Here is a 14,730-nt window from a genome sequence, read left to right on the forward strand (position 1 = left end):
TTTTTATTTGTTTTATTTTTTACCAGGAGTTAGTTTTAAATTTTAGAAAGTCTAATTTGTCAAAATAATTTAATGACTTTGGGCTTCATGCCTGGCTTAGAAAAGTGTTCCCACCTCAGGCTTACTTTTTAAATGACTTAATATTTAATTAATTATAATTATACTTAGTTTCATTTTATACATTGTATCTTTACTATTCCAGTAATATATTTTATAATGTACATTTCCTTATATAAAGTGATAGACAGCATCACTTACTGGGTAATCTATCTCTTTCCCATTACTTAGTAAAGTCACCTTTAGGATATATTAAATTCTCATATACTATTGGCCCTGTACCTTATCTTTGTAGTCTATTCTACTCATCTTATGTTTATTCTGTCAACCTCATTGCTTTAATGACAGTGATATTTTAAATGTTGAATTTTATCCTCTTGTGATGACTTTTAAACTGCCATACTAGAACAGCCAATTCATTTTCCTTATCTTATAACAATCTTTAAAAATGTTACGTGTATGGAAATTTCTAAGGCATCTGAATTGTCATTTTTTTCAATCACTTGTCTAATCACTGCGTTTTAAGGGTTCAATATAAATATGAATTAACCTTTAATCAAATATAGCATAAAAACCCTGTATAAATGCCTGTTTATAAATTTCTGGGAGTGTTTCTATTATAACATCTTCAATTTAACATTCCTTACATACAAAGAATATTTTTAGTAATGTATCTTTTCAAGGAAAACATAAAAAATCAATTACATTTCAACTGCCTAAGAAAATGGAGTTGTCCTTGTTAAGACTCTAAGTTGTATTTAGTCATGTTCAGTCTTATTAAGAGCTAGTCAATAATGGTAACTTTTAGCAAATGTATATTGAACACCCAAATGATATGTGTACACTGTGGGAATTCTCTGGAGGACAAAGTAATTCTGTAAAGAATTATCTGGCTTCTTAAGTATTCACTGAGATCATCACTTACCTCTGAGAACCTCAGAGTAAAATGGTATTAACATAGATTTTTCAGGAAAAGAGCTTAAGGGGGTGGAAATCAGGGATTCTAGGACTTGCAGTCCTTTCTTGAGGTAAAGATTTTCCTAACTACTGAAATATGACAGGCCTTTCTTCTTAAATGTGGCCCATACCGAAATTTATAAAGAAACGTTAGCATAGATCTGCTCATGAAATAACTAACATTTTATGTTTCAATTCTATGGGCATGCTCAGTGAGTCAATGCTATGGGTTAGCAATCAATCTATTAGGTTGCATTCACCTTTCTAATTAATTTATATTCAAAACCCCTAATTTTCTAACACTCACATATTTAGTGCTGCTGACTTTTGCATAATTATTTGCAGTGAATTATTTCTTTCTAGTATTTTATGTATATCATCAATTAGATTGACAGTGTCATAATTAGAAATGATGACAGAGATACTAATACTGCCTGCTTTTGAAAAAGCCAGAATATGGGATAAATTATTTCATTCAATGGTTAACTGTAGCTCTCTCACTTTTAAGGAAGATTTAGTAGTTTTTCATAACAATATGCTATAAAATAAGATCATTCATTAACTTTTTACCTGGAAAAAAATCCAAGTAGTCAAATTTTAATACATCAGAGAAAAAAAACATTTCTGTTATTTATTAATCAGAAAGGCTGATTTATAAACACTAATAGATGAACAAGTTAATTCCAACCATGGTTTGTTCAATATACATGAACTTTCTTTGATTTGCATGTCTGAAGATGCTGGTATGACTCACAGTATTTTTTAAGTTCTATTTTTATTCAACTCAGATTTATAGTAACTTATATAACCACACTTTCTTGCCCCTTGTTTATATATGTCTTTCTCTATACTTTCCACAAAGTATAAAACCTCATTAAAATCGTGTTTTACAAAATCAGATATACTGCAACTCAAATCATGTCTCCTAAAACATAACTACATCAAGTGAAAACTTGATATAAGACAGTTTAAACAAATGGATGTTTTTACTGTTCTCTGACAGCATCATAAAGAATTTCTGTGAATACCTATGTGTAATCCAAGGTGGGGGAGACAGGATAGATGAATATTTTGTAAACAACAAAAATGCTTTAAAAATCAACTCTTTTTTTTCAGTGAGTAGCCTGAGTAACCCTTGGTGGGATCAGGACCTGAAGTAGGTACTTTTGAACAGAGATTAAGGAAGACTTTCTTCTCCTCCTTGCCCTGCTAAAATTAATTATTTTGTAAACTTTTCTAAGTCATGATTGGGAATTCAAAGAGATAAAACAGTGCTTCTCAGATTTTAATGTGCATAGTAATCACCTGGGGATCTTTTAAAATGAAGATTTTGATGCAGTAGGTTTAGGGCAGACCTGAGGTTGTACATTTCTAACATGTAAGACTAGTAAGGATCTAAAGGGTGTTTCATCAAATTTTTAAAATTTTCTACGCAAAATAATACTAGGCAACAATCGTGTGTTGTCTCCACCGGTGTCTCAGCCCTCTGCTGGTGAGGTTATGCTTTGTATAAAAGTAGTTCTAGTGCATACCCCCCTCCTCACACCGGCTGTTTAGGAAGGGTGGCTAAAAAGAGTTTTGGGAATGACCTGGTCACTACTTTCACAGCTGTCCAGAATATAGGGGAAATATAAAAACAAACACACAGAAGTAATCACTCTACTTGAGGAATTTTCAATTTAGCTTTTTTTTTGTTTTTAAATCTTAGCTATACAATAAAATATGTTTATGTAAGCTGCAAATGTCTGAATGAAAGATAGAGCATGACATACCTCTTCATGTTTGAATGCGTAGAAAATTAGTCTAATCATTTCTAAAATGAGACTTTAAATTTATCTTGAGTTTTGTTTGTGATTTGCTTAAAAATTAAAAAGAAATTTGTCATTTTGTCAAATCCAACAAAGGCTAAAATTTCTCAGTCATTTGGTGAAAAAAAAAAACGACATTCATGAATAGTATATTTATTACCCACATTTTTTTTTCTGTCATAGCTCTTAACCTTTCCCTGTTAATCACATGAATAAATTTCTTTCTAATGCCTCCTGTTCTGTGCCTTCATCAGGCTTAGCACTGATTTTCCTTCTAATCTACCTTAGTCATAATAATTACCCTCCTCCGTAGAGTATCCATCAGCCACGTTCCCTCCATCTCACAATTACCCTACTCTCCCCTCCCTTTATTGTAGCTCTCCTTTGCATCCAATTTTATTATTTCACCAATAAAATGAGCTCGGGCTCCTGATGTTTTTCCTCAGGCATTCAGCTTTTTTCCAGAAGTAAACAGCATTTTGCTTCATATGTATTTTTACTTGTATTTTTATTGTGTCTCTTTTACCTTTTGGATTTTATTTATTTATTTGGTGGGAGTTTCCTTTTGTTTCTGTAATATCTCATTCTAGCATCACATTAAATGTTGTGAATATTATTTCCTGATAATTTAGTATTAGTGAATAGACCTTTTGGGAAATACCATACCCAGGGGTTTTATCAGATGCCTCCTAGAGGAATTATCAGGTTTTCAGCTCGGTTTTCTTTGCCAGTTTTGTAGGTAAAATCAAACTCTGTAAAACCAGGGTCTGGCAGAAAAACCTGCACCAACTTCTCCGATCCAGAGGAACTGAATTCTCCTCCTTGGTAAAGCCCTTGGTCATTCTTATCAATAATGGACAGGTTATAAAATTGGCTTCATTTTATTGGAAACATTTCTTCACTTTCAATCCTTCCATATGTGGAACTTCCTTGAGAATCAGAATTTGTGTAACGTGTGTATGTATAATAACAATCATACCTCATCTTTTTCCTAAAAGATTTTGAGTCAGATTTTAATAAATAAGAGTATTAAAATCTACAGTAAAAGTCAAGGAAACAAGTAAAGAAAATATAAAGAATTTAAATCAAATCTAATATTCCATTCATTTATTCATTAAACACTCTCTAATACCCATTATGTGACAGCTATTAATTAGGTATTGGATATGAGAACAAAACAAAACTAAGGATATGATGTCGTTCCCAATTTTCAGAAGATCACAATCTAATAAAAAGAGGCAGACAAGTGAAAATTAATTAAATGTCCATATGTTGAACGCTATGTTAGATATATGTGATAATTGCAATTCATGGGGCCAGAGGATTTGACTTATGCTTCCACTGAAACACAAGTCAATTTACCTTGGTTCTCCTACGATACCATGGCTATCTTAGCTATATGAAAAGATGAGGTTCATGTGGATATTTTAATGATAAAAGGAAGAATACTTTTCTGCATCTTATGAAAAATAACCTTATTCTTTTATGAGTCTCTTTGTTACAGTCTATTAATACATACATCCCACAGGGTCAATTTAAAGCATGCAAAGCAAGATTCAGGCTTCCGGTGCTCTTAGATACTGGGATACTGGTGAAAACTGCTATGAGTCACAGTCAGAAATAATCCATCACAATTGTACATCCTGAAGAAATCAGGTATTATGGAATTACATCAGATTTGAAGATAGCTTATGATAACCCTTATTCTACAATGGGATTGATTTGTGAGTAGGATGATTCTCTGTAAAGTGATTCCTGGATTAAGTCAAAAGAACATAAATAGCAATAATGTTGGCAACAAAATTGCCAAATTATTTATACTGGGGGAAAAGTAGGGGTTGAAGGATGTGACTATGGAATGTCATGGGGTATTGAATCAGCTGGACAGTGTATACTCACCTGTGGACACCAGCTTTGTCTAATCCTGCGGTTAGTCTATAGTCCTAGTAGAGTTTTCTTCCCATCACAGATGAATAAGACTTCAGGCAGATGCACAGAATTTACAAATTCAACTACTTACTTATCCTTTTCCCTGACACCAACTTAGCAAAAGCTATCTAACTTGCCTTTCATTTTTGCTTTTCTTTTTTCCATTCCACCTCATAGTTCCAACTGATGTTATTATTATGTTCTCCAAGCCCGTCTCTGGATAGCAGCACAATGTTTTCCTTCTAAAAGCCCAAACCCTATAGTCAGTCATTGATGACTCTCTATTAGCTGAATCAGCCTGTCTTTCCAAATTTGACTCCTATTATTTCTCAACACCCACCAGATATTCAAATGTACCCACTCACCGTTTGCCATTGCCACCCAGCGTGTTCACACTTTCACATTTATGTCTTTGCTCATGTAGGGGAGAAGGGAAAACTTCTCCTTTATCCTTGGAAGTTTTGCTGGAAAATCAACTCACAAAAGGCAGATTAATAAGAGAAAAGGTATACAAACTTATTAGTGTGTATGGGGGAAAATTGCAGAGTGATTACTTCAACCCCTCAATGGAGTGTAGTATAGAAACTCATATACAATCTTGAAGTTACCCAAAGGCTACGGTGGTAAATCAGGTAATAGTTGCAAAGCAGGTTATGAGAGGAAAAGGCCTGGCTAGTAAAGGTCATCTTGTTATGTAGATGAACCCTCGCAGGTAGTAGCCCTCAGAGAGAATAGATGGTAAATGTTTATTTCAGACCTTTAAATGTGTCAGACAGTCAGTTAATCTTTCCTAGACTGGACAAGCCAAGGCCTGGAGAAAGCCTGGCTGCATCAATGCAGATTCTTTATAGATGCAAATCTCTCCCACAAAGGACAGCTCTGCAGGGCTACTGCTGTTTGCAGGCCCTCTGAACAGCCATCTCAAAAGATGTCAAAGATGTATATTTTAGGATGAAATATTTTGATTTCTTTCACTCACATGATTCCCTCTGTACTTCTATATGTATATCCAAATCCTACATATCTTTCAAACTCCAGCCCAAACTCCTTCCCCTGTTCAGGCTTCCTTGGTAGCTCAAGCTGGAAATAAATTTTCTGTTCTCTATTAACAAACAAGAAAAGCACATCTGTATCTCTTTATATACATGTACTACTTTCTGAATAATGTTATAATGGAGTATGTTAATGAAAAAAAACCCAAACAGTGTAACATAATTTAAAGAGGTTTATTCTGTGTGTGACTGCTGACCTGGAGCACATGGCCTCAAGGGGTCCTCAGAAAATGTGCCAAAGGCCACCAGGTTACAGTTAGGTTTTACACATTCATGGAGACAGGAATTATATGTAAAATCATAAATCATTACATGGAAGGTGTACATTGGTTTGTCCTGAGAAGGTGGGACATCTTGAAGTGGGGGATTGACAGGCTATAGGTGGGTTCAAAGATTCTTTGATTTGTAATTGATTAAAGAAATAAGCCTTTGTCATGTTGTTTTTTTTTTTTTCTTTTGAGACACAGTCTTGCTCTGTTGCTTGGGCTAGAGTGCCTTGGCATCAGCCTAGCTCACAGCAACCTCAGACTCCTGGGCTCAAGCGATATTCCTGCCTCAGCCTCCCAAGTAGCTGGGACTACAGGCTTGTGCCACCATGCCCAGCTAATTTTTTCTATATATATTTTTAGTTGTCCAGATACTTTCTTTCTATTTTTTTAGTAGAGATGGGGTCTCGATCTTGCTCAGGCTGGTCTTGAACTCCTGAGCTCAAATGATCCTCCCCCCTCAGCCTCCCAGAGTGCTAGGATTACAGGCATGAGCCACTGCTTCTGGCCTGGCTTTGTCATGTTTTAAGGTAGGATAAGGAAATCTGTTAATCAGAGATAAGTCACCAGGCATAAGCCAACTCATATCATCTCTTAAGCAAATTGATGGCCTGCAGGTGATTTAAACTTTGCCTTGTATGGGCTTGTGTCCTATTAATAATTTAGTGTCTTATTGTCTGAGGCATGTCCAACCTCCCTTCCTTTCATGGCCCGGAACTCCATTTTAAGGTTTTTCTGGTGATCCTCTTGGCTAAGAGGGGCCTGTTCAATTGCTGGGGGCTTGGGGTTTTATTTTAGTTCACAGATATAAGTACTGTTCCCTTTAAAATCCTTGAGAAAAGAGTCTGTGTCTTACTCATAATTGAAATAGTAATAACAATGGCTAACATTTATGGAGCACTCTCTTATTTTCATGTTTAATACAACTGGGCAGTAAAGATTACTGAATAAAAAGAGAGAAATGCCGGCTGGGGACGTAGCCCTGGTGGATGCCACCGCCATCTCTCAGCCCCCGCTGCCACCCACCCCCTCCACCCTCACCCACCCACCCACAAGGTGGCTGATGCCCCAGCGCTCGGGGCCATGCCACATGTGGCATCAAATCCAAACCCTTGCCAGGCCCACATCCTCGGCTGGGTGCCCGCTCCAGCCCCCCTCACTGCCCGCTCCTGGGCCCACCGGGACACGAAGAGTTACCGGAAGTGATTCGAGCCCCTCTCCCTCTTAGCGTGGCCCTGTCAGCCCGTTCCCAGGAGGGGGACACACATGACAGGGTTCAAGAATGGAGGGCACGATGTCTGCAACTCACCCTGAAACAGCTCGGGAAAAAGTATACGTGTCTCTGCGTGTGTGTGTGCGTGAGAGAGAGAGAGAGAGAGAGAGAGAGAGAGAGAGAGAGAGAGAGAGAGACAGGGACACAAAGAGACAGAGAGAGAGAGAGAGAGAGACAGGGACACAAAGAGACAGAGACAGAGAGAGAGAGACAGGGACACAAAGAGACAGAGAGAGACAGAGAGAGAGAGAGACAGGGACACAAAGAGACAGAGAGACAGAGAGAGAGACAGGGACACAAAGAGACAGAGAGAGAGAGAGAGACAGGGACACAAAGAGACAGAGAGAGAGAGAGAGAGAGAGACAGGGACACAAAGAGACAGAGAGAGAGACAGACAGAGAGGCAAGCGGGAAGAGAGACAAGAGACACAGGGAGACGCAGGGAGAAGGAGGGGAGAGAGACGGAGACAGAGGGAGACAGAGAAGGACACAGCAGATGTGATAGAAGGTGCACATTTGGGCCCTGCGAGGAAGGTGGCATTCTTTGGCACTTTCACAACTTTTCTGTAACTGTAATTATTGGGCCTCACAATAAAGAGCTCAGGACAGGCGGCAGGAGGGGCACCTCGGAGGGAGACGCGGTGAGAGGGGCCGGGAGCCTCACCCGTGCAGGGGAGGGGAGACCGGGGGCCACCTCTGTGCCAGGGCGACCACGCAGCCGGCAGGGCCCGCCCACAGCGCCCAGCGGGGTTGGGCCCGAGGGGCCTGCAGAGCAGGCTGGAGCAGTAACAGGGTCCCTTTGGCAGGAGCCCCTGGGGAGGCACCGGGAGGGAGCGGGGAGACGCGCAGGGCTGGCCGAGAGGCGCCAAAGGCTCCAGAAATAAGTAAAGCATGAGGCCGGGTCCCCAGCCGAGCAAGCAAGCAGTCGGGAGAAGATTCTAGGAGGCCACTGCGGAGCAGGAGGGGCCACACCAGGGATGCACAGGGCTGCCTGCGAGACCGGTGGCCGTCAAGGTCAAGCGATGCCAGCGAGACTCTTGCAAGGTCCAGTCCCTGGGGTGAGAGAAGACGAAGTTGCTGTGCAGGTTCCCCAGGTGTTTGCAGATGATCAGGATGGGCAGAGGGAGAGAGAAGGGAGAGCTGGAGGAGGAGGAGGAAGAGAGGACAGATTTGCAAGAACTGCTTGAAGAAGGGAGGATGAGCTGCCCAGGGAGGGAGAGAAGCCCGCTGAGGACGGACGGCTGGACAAAGTGGAGGCCCAGGCCTGGCATCTCCAGGAAGTGAAAGGACCAGAATCGTTGCAGAGGGACACGGAGCAGGACAGTGGGGGACAAAACACAGTAATGGGGAGCGCCGAGACCATTCAAAGTGGAAAGAGCTGTCTTTTCACCAAGCAGTGCTGGGACCACAGGAGTTCCACATGCAAATAAATGAAGTTCCAGTTACCTGAGACTCCAGGAAGTTGCCCAGCCTTACACCATGCACAGATATTAACTCAGAATGGCTCTTAGCCCTAAATGTATGAGCTAAATTTATAAATCTCTCAGAAGAAATCGTAGGATTAAATCTTTGTGACTTTGGGTTGGGCAAAGCCTTCTTAGATATGACATCAAAAGTGCAAGCAACAAAAGAAAAACTAGATAAACTGTACTCCATCAAAATTAAGCTTTTGTGCTTCAAAGGCTACCAGCAGAATGGGAGAAAATGTTGCAATTCATATGTTTGTGTCTTAGTCCATTTGTGTTGCTATAAGGAACATGCCTGAAACTGGATAATTTATAAAGAGAAGAGGTTTATTTGGCCCACAGTTCTGCAGGCTGCACACGAAGCGTCTCACCAGCATCTGCTGCTGGTGAGGGTGACAGGGCGCTCCCAGTCCAGGCAGAAGTGGAGGGGGCGTGAGAGGGAGCGACATAGGGAGGAGGGGGTGCCAGGCTCCTTCAAACAACCAGCTCTTGTGTGAACCAGTAGAGCAAGAACTCACTCACTGAGGGGAGGGCACTAAGCCACTTCTGGGGCTCCACCCCTGTGACCCAAACACCTCCCACCAGGCCCCACCTTCAACACTGGGGATCAAATTTCAACATGAGATTTGGTGGGGACAGACATCCAAACCGTATCAATTTGTTTAGGGGCTTTGATCCAGAATATATAAAGAACTCTTACAGCGCAATAATAAAAAGACAAGTAACCCAATTTAAACAGGCAAAGGATCCGAATAGACATCTCTCCCAGACAGACGTGCAAGTGGCCAGTCAACAGGGGAAGGACACTCATCTTCACTAGCCATTAGGGAAATGCAAATCAAAACCACGAGACACCTCCTCATATCCACAAGGATGGCTAGAATAATAGTTTATTTTAATGGAAAACACCAAGAGACAGCCCGAGTGTAGACAAATCAGACCCTCCTGTGTTGCAAAATGGTTTGGCCATTTTGGAAAATAGCCTGTCAGCTCCTCAAATGGTTAAACACTGAGTGACCGCATGACCCAGCAGTTCCACTCCTAGGTGTGTGCTCAAGAGAGTTGAGAACCTAATGTTCACATGAACACTTGTATTATGAATAGCAACGTTATTCATAATAGCCAAAAAGTGGAAACAGCCCCAGAGTTCATTAATGGATGAGTGGATGAACAAAACATGCTCTATCCGTTTTGGACCAATGCAATGTTATTCAGCCACAGAAAGGAATGAAGGGCTGACACCTGCTACCGCATGGATGAAACTCCAAGACATTACTCTAAGTGAAAGAAGCCGGACACACAATGACCACATGTAAGATTCCATTTATATGCAAAGTTTGTTACAGGCAAATCCACAGAGACAGAAGAAAGTAGATTAGTGGCCCCTGGGCTGGAGGAGGGGAACAGGCAGTAGACATGGAGCTGATAACGGCTGTGGAATTTCTTTCTGGAGTGATGGAAATGTTTTAAAGCTAATTGTAGTGATGGTTGCATTTATCTGTCGATGTACTAAAAACTAATGAACGATACACATAAAAGGATGAATTATGTGGTATATGAACTTTGTCTCAAAAGAACTGTTGTATTTTTAAAACTCGGGAGGGGGATTGTGTTGGAAACGGGGATTGGGGGTTGGGGCAGCTCCTGGCAAGCTGGAGCTGGGCCCGGGAGCCCAGGGAGGAGGAAGTCCCTGCAGGGGGGACCCGGAACAGCCTCTTCTGGGGGTCAGTAAGGTGAGGGTGGGGCTGACTCCCAGGGCTTGGGAGGGCGCGGAGGGCTGGGGCAGGGGAGTGGGTGACAGAAGCGTGCAGGGCTGTGTGTTTAAGAAAGAGGCCACAGTCCACGGGGATGTGAGCTGAGGGCGTTTCACCCTGAGGGGCCTAGGGTGTGGTATTTGGGGCTGAGAGGCGTTAGGGGGGCCCCGGCTCTTCACGTCCTGGTCAGCAGTTGCCTGGTGGCAGCTGAGACAGACGCGGTGCACGGCAGGGCAGGGGCTGCACGGGCCAATTTTGAGGAGGAGGAAACTGAGGGTCCCGGTGGTGAATGGGCACCGACAACATCACACAGCTGGACATGGCTGAGGCTGACCCCTCGGGGTTTGGAGCCGGCTGCACCGTGAAGCTGGCAGAACTGGGACTCCCAGCTCAGGGCCTGGTGTGCAGCAGAGCCCGTCACACCGCGTGTTCCCCCCAAAGCAGGCCTCAGCCACGGCGGGGCCTCTGCAGGGACACCCAGTGCCCCCCAGAGGCCTCCCGACACATGCTGCCCAGAGAACGCCAGGGGGCTGGCCAGGCTGGCAGCGCAGAGTGGGCTCCCCAGTAAGGTGGGAGATGGGGGAGCTCCCCCTCGAAGCCGACCCAGTCCCCAGAGTGCCCTGTGGCCTCCCCAGTTCTGGCTGTCTTGGGTGGCAGGGTCTGGGCTGCAGGGCACATGCAGCAGGTGTGTGGCCTTCAGCGAGTCACTTCACTCTTCTTAGTCTCAGTGAGCTCACCTGTAAAATGGTGACATTCACATAGGTGTACAGTGACAGTTCCCAGGGCGTAGCAGGCACTCTACAAGCAGCAGGTGCCCCTCAAAACTCCCGGCCGAGTCTTCCTCATGAATCTATGTTTATTGTCAGGGTTTGGCCGGGCACAGTGCCCCTGTATGCAGTCTAAATTTCAGGTAGCCACAGGAAATCCAACTCAAGCTGACTTCGACATTATAGGGGATTTACAGGGTCAATCAAGGAATAATAGCTTCAGGCACAGCATGATCCAGGCTCAAGACCCGGCTGCTTTCTCTTTTCACTTCCGCTCTTCAGGTGGCTCCACACCCAGGCAAACTCTCCCCTCAAGGTCATCAGATGACTTCCGGTCTCAGCTGTTCCTGGTTCTCATGCTGAGGGAAAGAGTCTGTCTGGGCAGGAGAAGGAAACATCTCTCTAGACAATGCCAACAAATGTCTCCTTAGGTGGAATTGGCTCCCATTCCTTAAAGGAGCCATCCCTGTGGAAGGAGAGCAGGGTATGCTGACAGATCAGCAGAGTCCACCCTTGAATAGAGCTGGGTCCAGTCCCAAGAATTTCCTGAACCAGGCTCCTATGGGCTGGGAAAGTGGAAAGTTGTTCTAGGAAGGCCCCAGGAGCTTCCTCCGGAACTTGATGTGGCCATGGGGAGGCACCAGGAGGACCTGCCCCGGGCCCAGTGTGGCAGGAGAAACATGGGAGGGAGCTCCCCATCACTGCAGGTGTGCAAGCCCATTGGGAGGATGTTCATGGGGCCTCCAGCCTCTCATGGGGCATGGAGTGAAATGCCCTCTGTAGTCCCCTCCAGCCCCGAACACCTCATCGTTGTGACCACGTGACCCCAGCCTCTAACTGGGCACCTTGCTTTGCTTACCAAGCAAACCCAGGGGTCTGGAGGCTGGGTCCAGGTCTGCTGCCTGGGTGGCTCACAGTTAAAAATTCACAATTCACAAGGAAAGGAGATAACCACTAAATGAAAACCAGCAGAGAGCAGAAAAATGGTCAGGCATGGAATATAAAATAATATATGCCAATTAATTTGAAAACTTAGCTGAAATTGATAATTGCCAAGAAAGTGCAAGTAATCCAAGCTGACCCACAATCAAGGGAAAATCTGAATATAACTAGAAACTTCAAAAGATTTACATTTGGAATTAAAAAACTTCTCACACAAAAAGCACCAGCCTAGATTGTCAATGAGTTCTACTAGACTTTCCTAGGATAAACAGTTCCAGTATATACAATCTAGTCCAGAATATAGACAAAGAAGAAATGCTATCTTACCCATCGATGAAACTGTAGTAACCCTGATAATACAAAATCCTGACAAAAACATAAGAAAAGAACATTACAGGGCCATCTTACTTACGAGCATAGATACAAAACCCTTCAACTAAATATTGGCAAATCAAATTCAGCAAAATATTAACATAAAAATTATAACATTTATCATTGTCAGATTTGTCTATCTTAGTTTGATATTAGAGAACTCATCAATTTAATTCATTCCATTAGCATATCAAAGGAAAAAAACCTAATCATCTCAATATATGCAGAAAAATTGTCTGACAAAATTTAACATCTAAATAATGAAAACACAGCACAAAACAAACACAACCTCTCAGCAAACTAGCAATGGAAGGAAACTTTCTTAATCTGATAAAGGGCCTCTACAAAACTATACAGCAAGCATAATACTTAATGATGATAGATTGAAAGCATTTTCTGTAAGGTTTTAGAACAAGAAAAGATGACTGCTATTATAATTTCTTTTCAAAACTGTACTAACTATCCTGGCAGGATCTCTAAAGTAAGATAAATATTTGAAAGAATAAAAAATATTGTCATTATTCACAGATGCTATGACTATGTGAAATATCTAAAAGAAATTTTAGTTAAATATTAGAAGTAATAATAAAATTAATCAGGTGGCTGGATACATATCAAAATGTAAAATTCATTGAATATTCATAAACCAGTAGTGATCAATTGTATGAAATAATTTTTAACAGGTACTATTTAGAAAATAATATTTCGTGAAATATGAAGTATTTAGGCATTAATATAATAAAGGATGTATAAATCCTTTATGAAAAAATTATAAGATATATTGAAAAACATTTTTAAAACAAATGTAATGCAGAGATGTACAATATTTTAAATGAAAGATTCAGTAGAGCAAAGATATAAATTCTTACCAAAGTGATCATATATTTAATGTAATTACAGGCAAAATCTCAATGAGGTTTTTCAGGCACAGAACCTGAGAAGATGATCCTAAAAATATATAAAAGAATAAAAAATAAAAATAGACAAAACCCTCCTTAAGATAGATGAAGGTACAGGGATTTTCCCTACTGATGGTAAAAAACTTCTTATAACTTTATACTCGTTGAGATAACATACTGTTCATGCCAGGGTGGAGGAATGGTCCTGTGGAACATAACACAGAGCTCAAAACCAACTTTTGCCTGCATGGAAATTTGATTCATAAAAGAGCAGTTAAGTCAAGGTCAGACTAGAATATGCAGTAGTAACAGATTCTCCTTCACATTTCTCACTTACAACACAAATCCAGTGTGAGTTGGCTGGGGTGGGTGGGGGTGGGGTGCGTAATCTGCTCCCCAGAATCACTCAGGGATCCTGGCAAAAAGAAGCTTCATGACCTTGTAGTTGTACCTTTGAGAGAGCCTTGTGGCCGTTTTGGTCATTATGGCCTGAGTAGCAAGAGTGAGAGGATCATGTGCCAGCTCATATGTCCTTTGACTTAAAAGTGACCCTTCATAAACCTTTTCCCATACATTAAAAGGACGGCTCCATCTATCTAAAAAGGAACTGGGAAATGTGGAGGACCGTATGGAGATTCCATGAGTAACAGATATTACTGTTAGTGAGGACTGAAGATCATGGGCAAATAGATAGACTCTTTAATAGATTTAAAAAACAACAACAATGACAACAACAATCTTATGCAGAAATGATCAGGTGGCATAAGCAAAGCTTTTCACAGAAGAGAAAATACACTGTCTCAAAGTATATGACATGATGCTAAAATTCATTTGTAGTAATAGAAATTAAAATTGAAACCAAAATAAGGCACCCTTGTACACCATCTTTTTGATAAGGTTTAAAATGCATGAAAATGATCAGAATGTGCAGGACCTAGAACTTTCGTCTACTGTTGGTTGGGCTGTAATAGTATAGTAACTTTGGAAATCAGGTTAACATCAAGTAAGCTATGGAACCTATGCATTTCTGTAACACTAGAAGTTATTTCAACAATTATATACAGTACTCATACAACACAATATGTTTATAAGAATATTCATAGCAACATGACTCACAATAGCCCCAAACTGAAAACCACCTAATTTTGATAAAAGTAGACTGAAGCAATAAATGGTAATATAGTTATGC

The sequence above is a fragment of the Lemur catta genome, unplaced genomic scaffold (assembly GCF_020740605.2).
Source record: "Lemur catta isolate mLemCat1 unplaced genomic scaffold, mLemCat1.pri scaffold_55_ctg1, whole genome shotgun sequence".
In the NCBI taxonomy this organism is placed as follows: Eukaryota; Metazoa; Chordata; class Mammalia; order Primates; family Lemuridae; genus Lemur; species Lemur catta.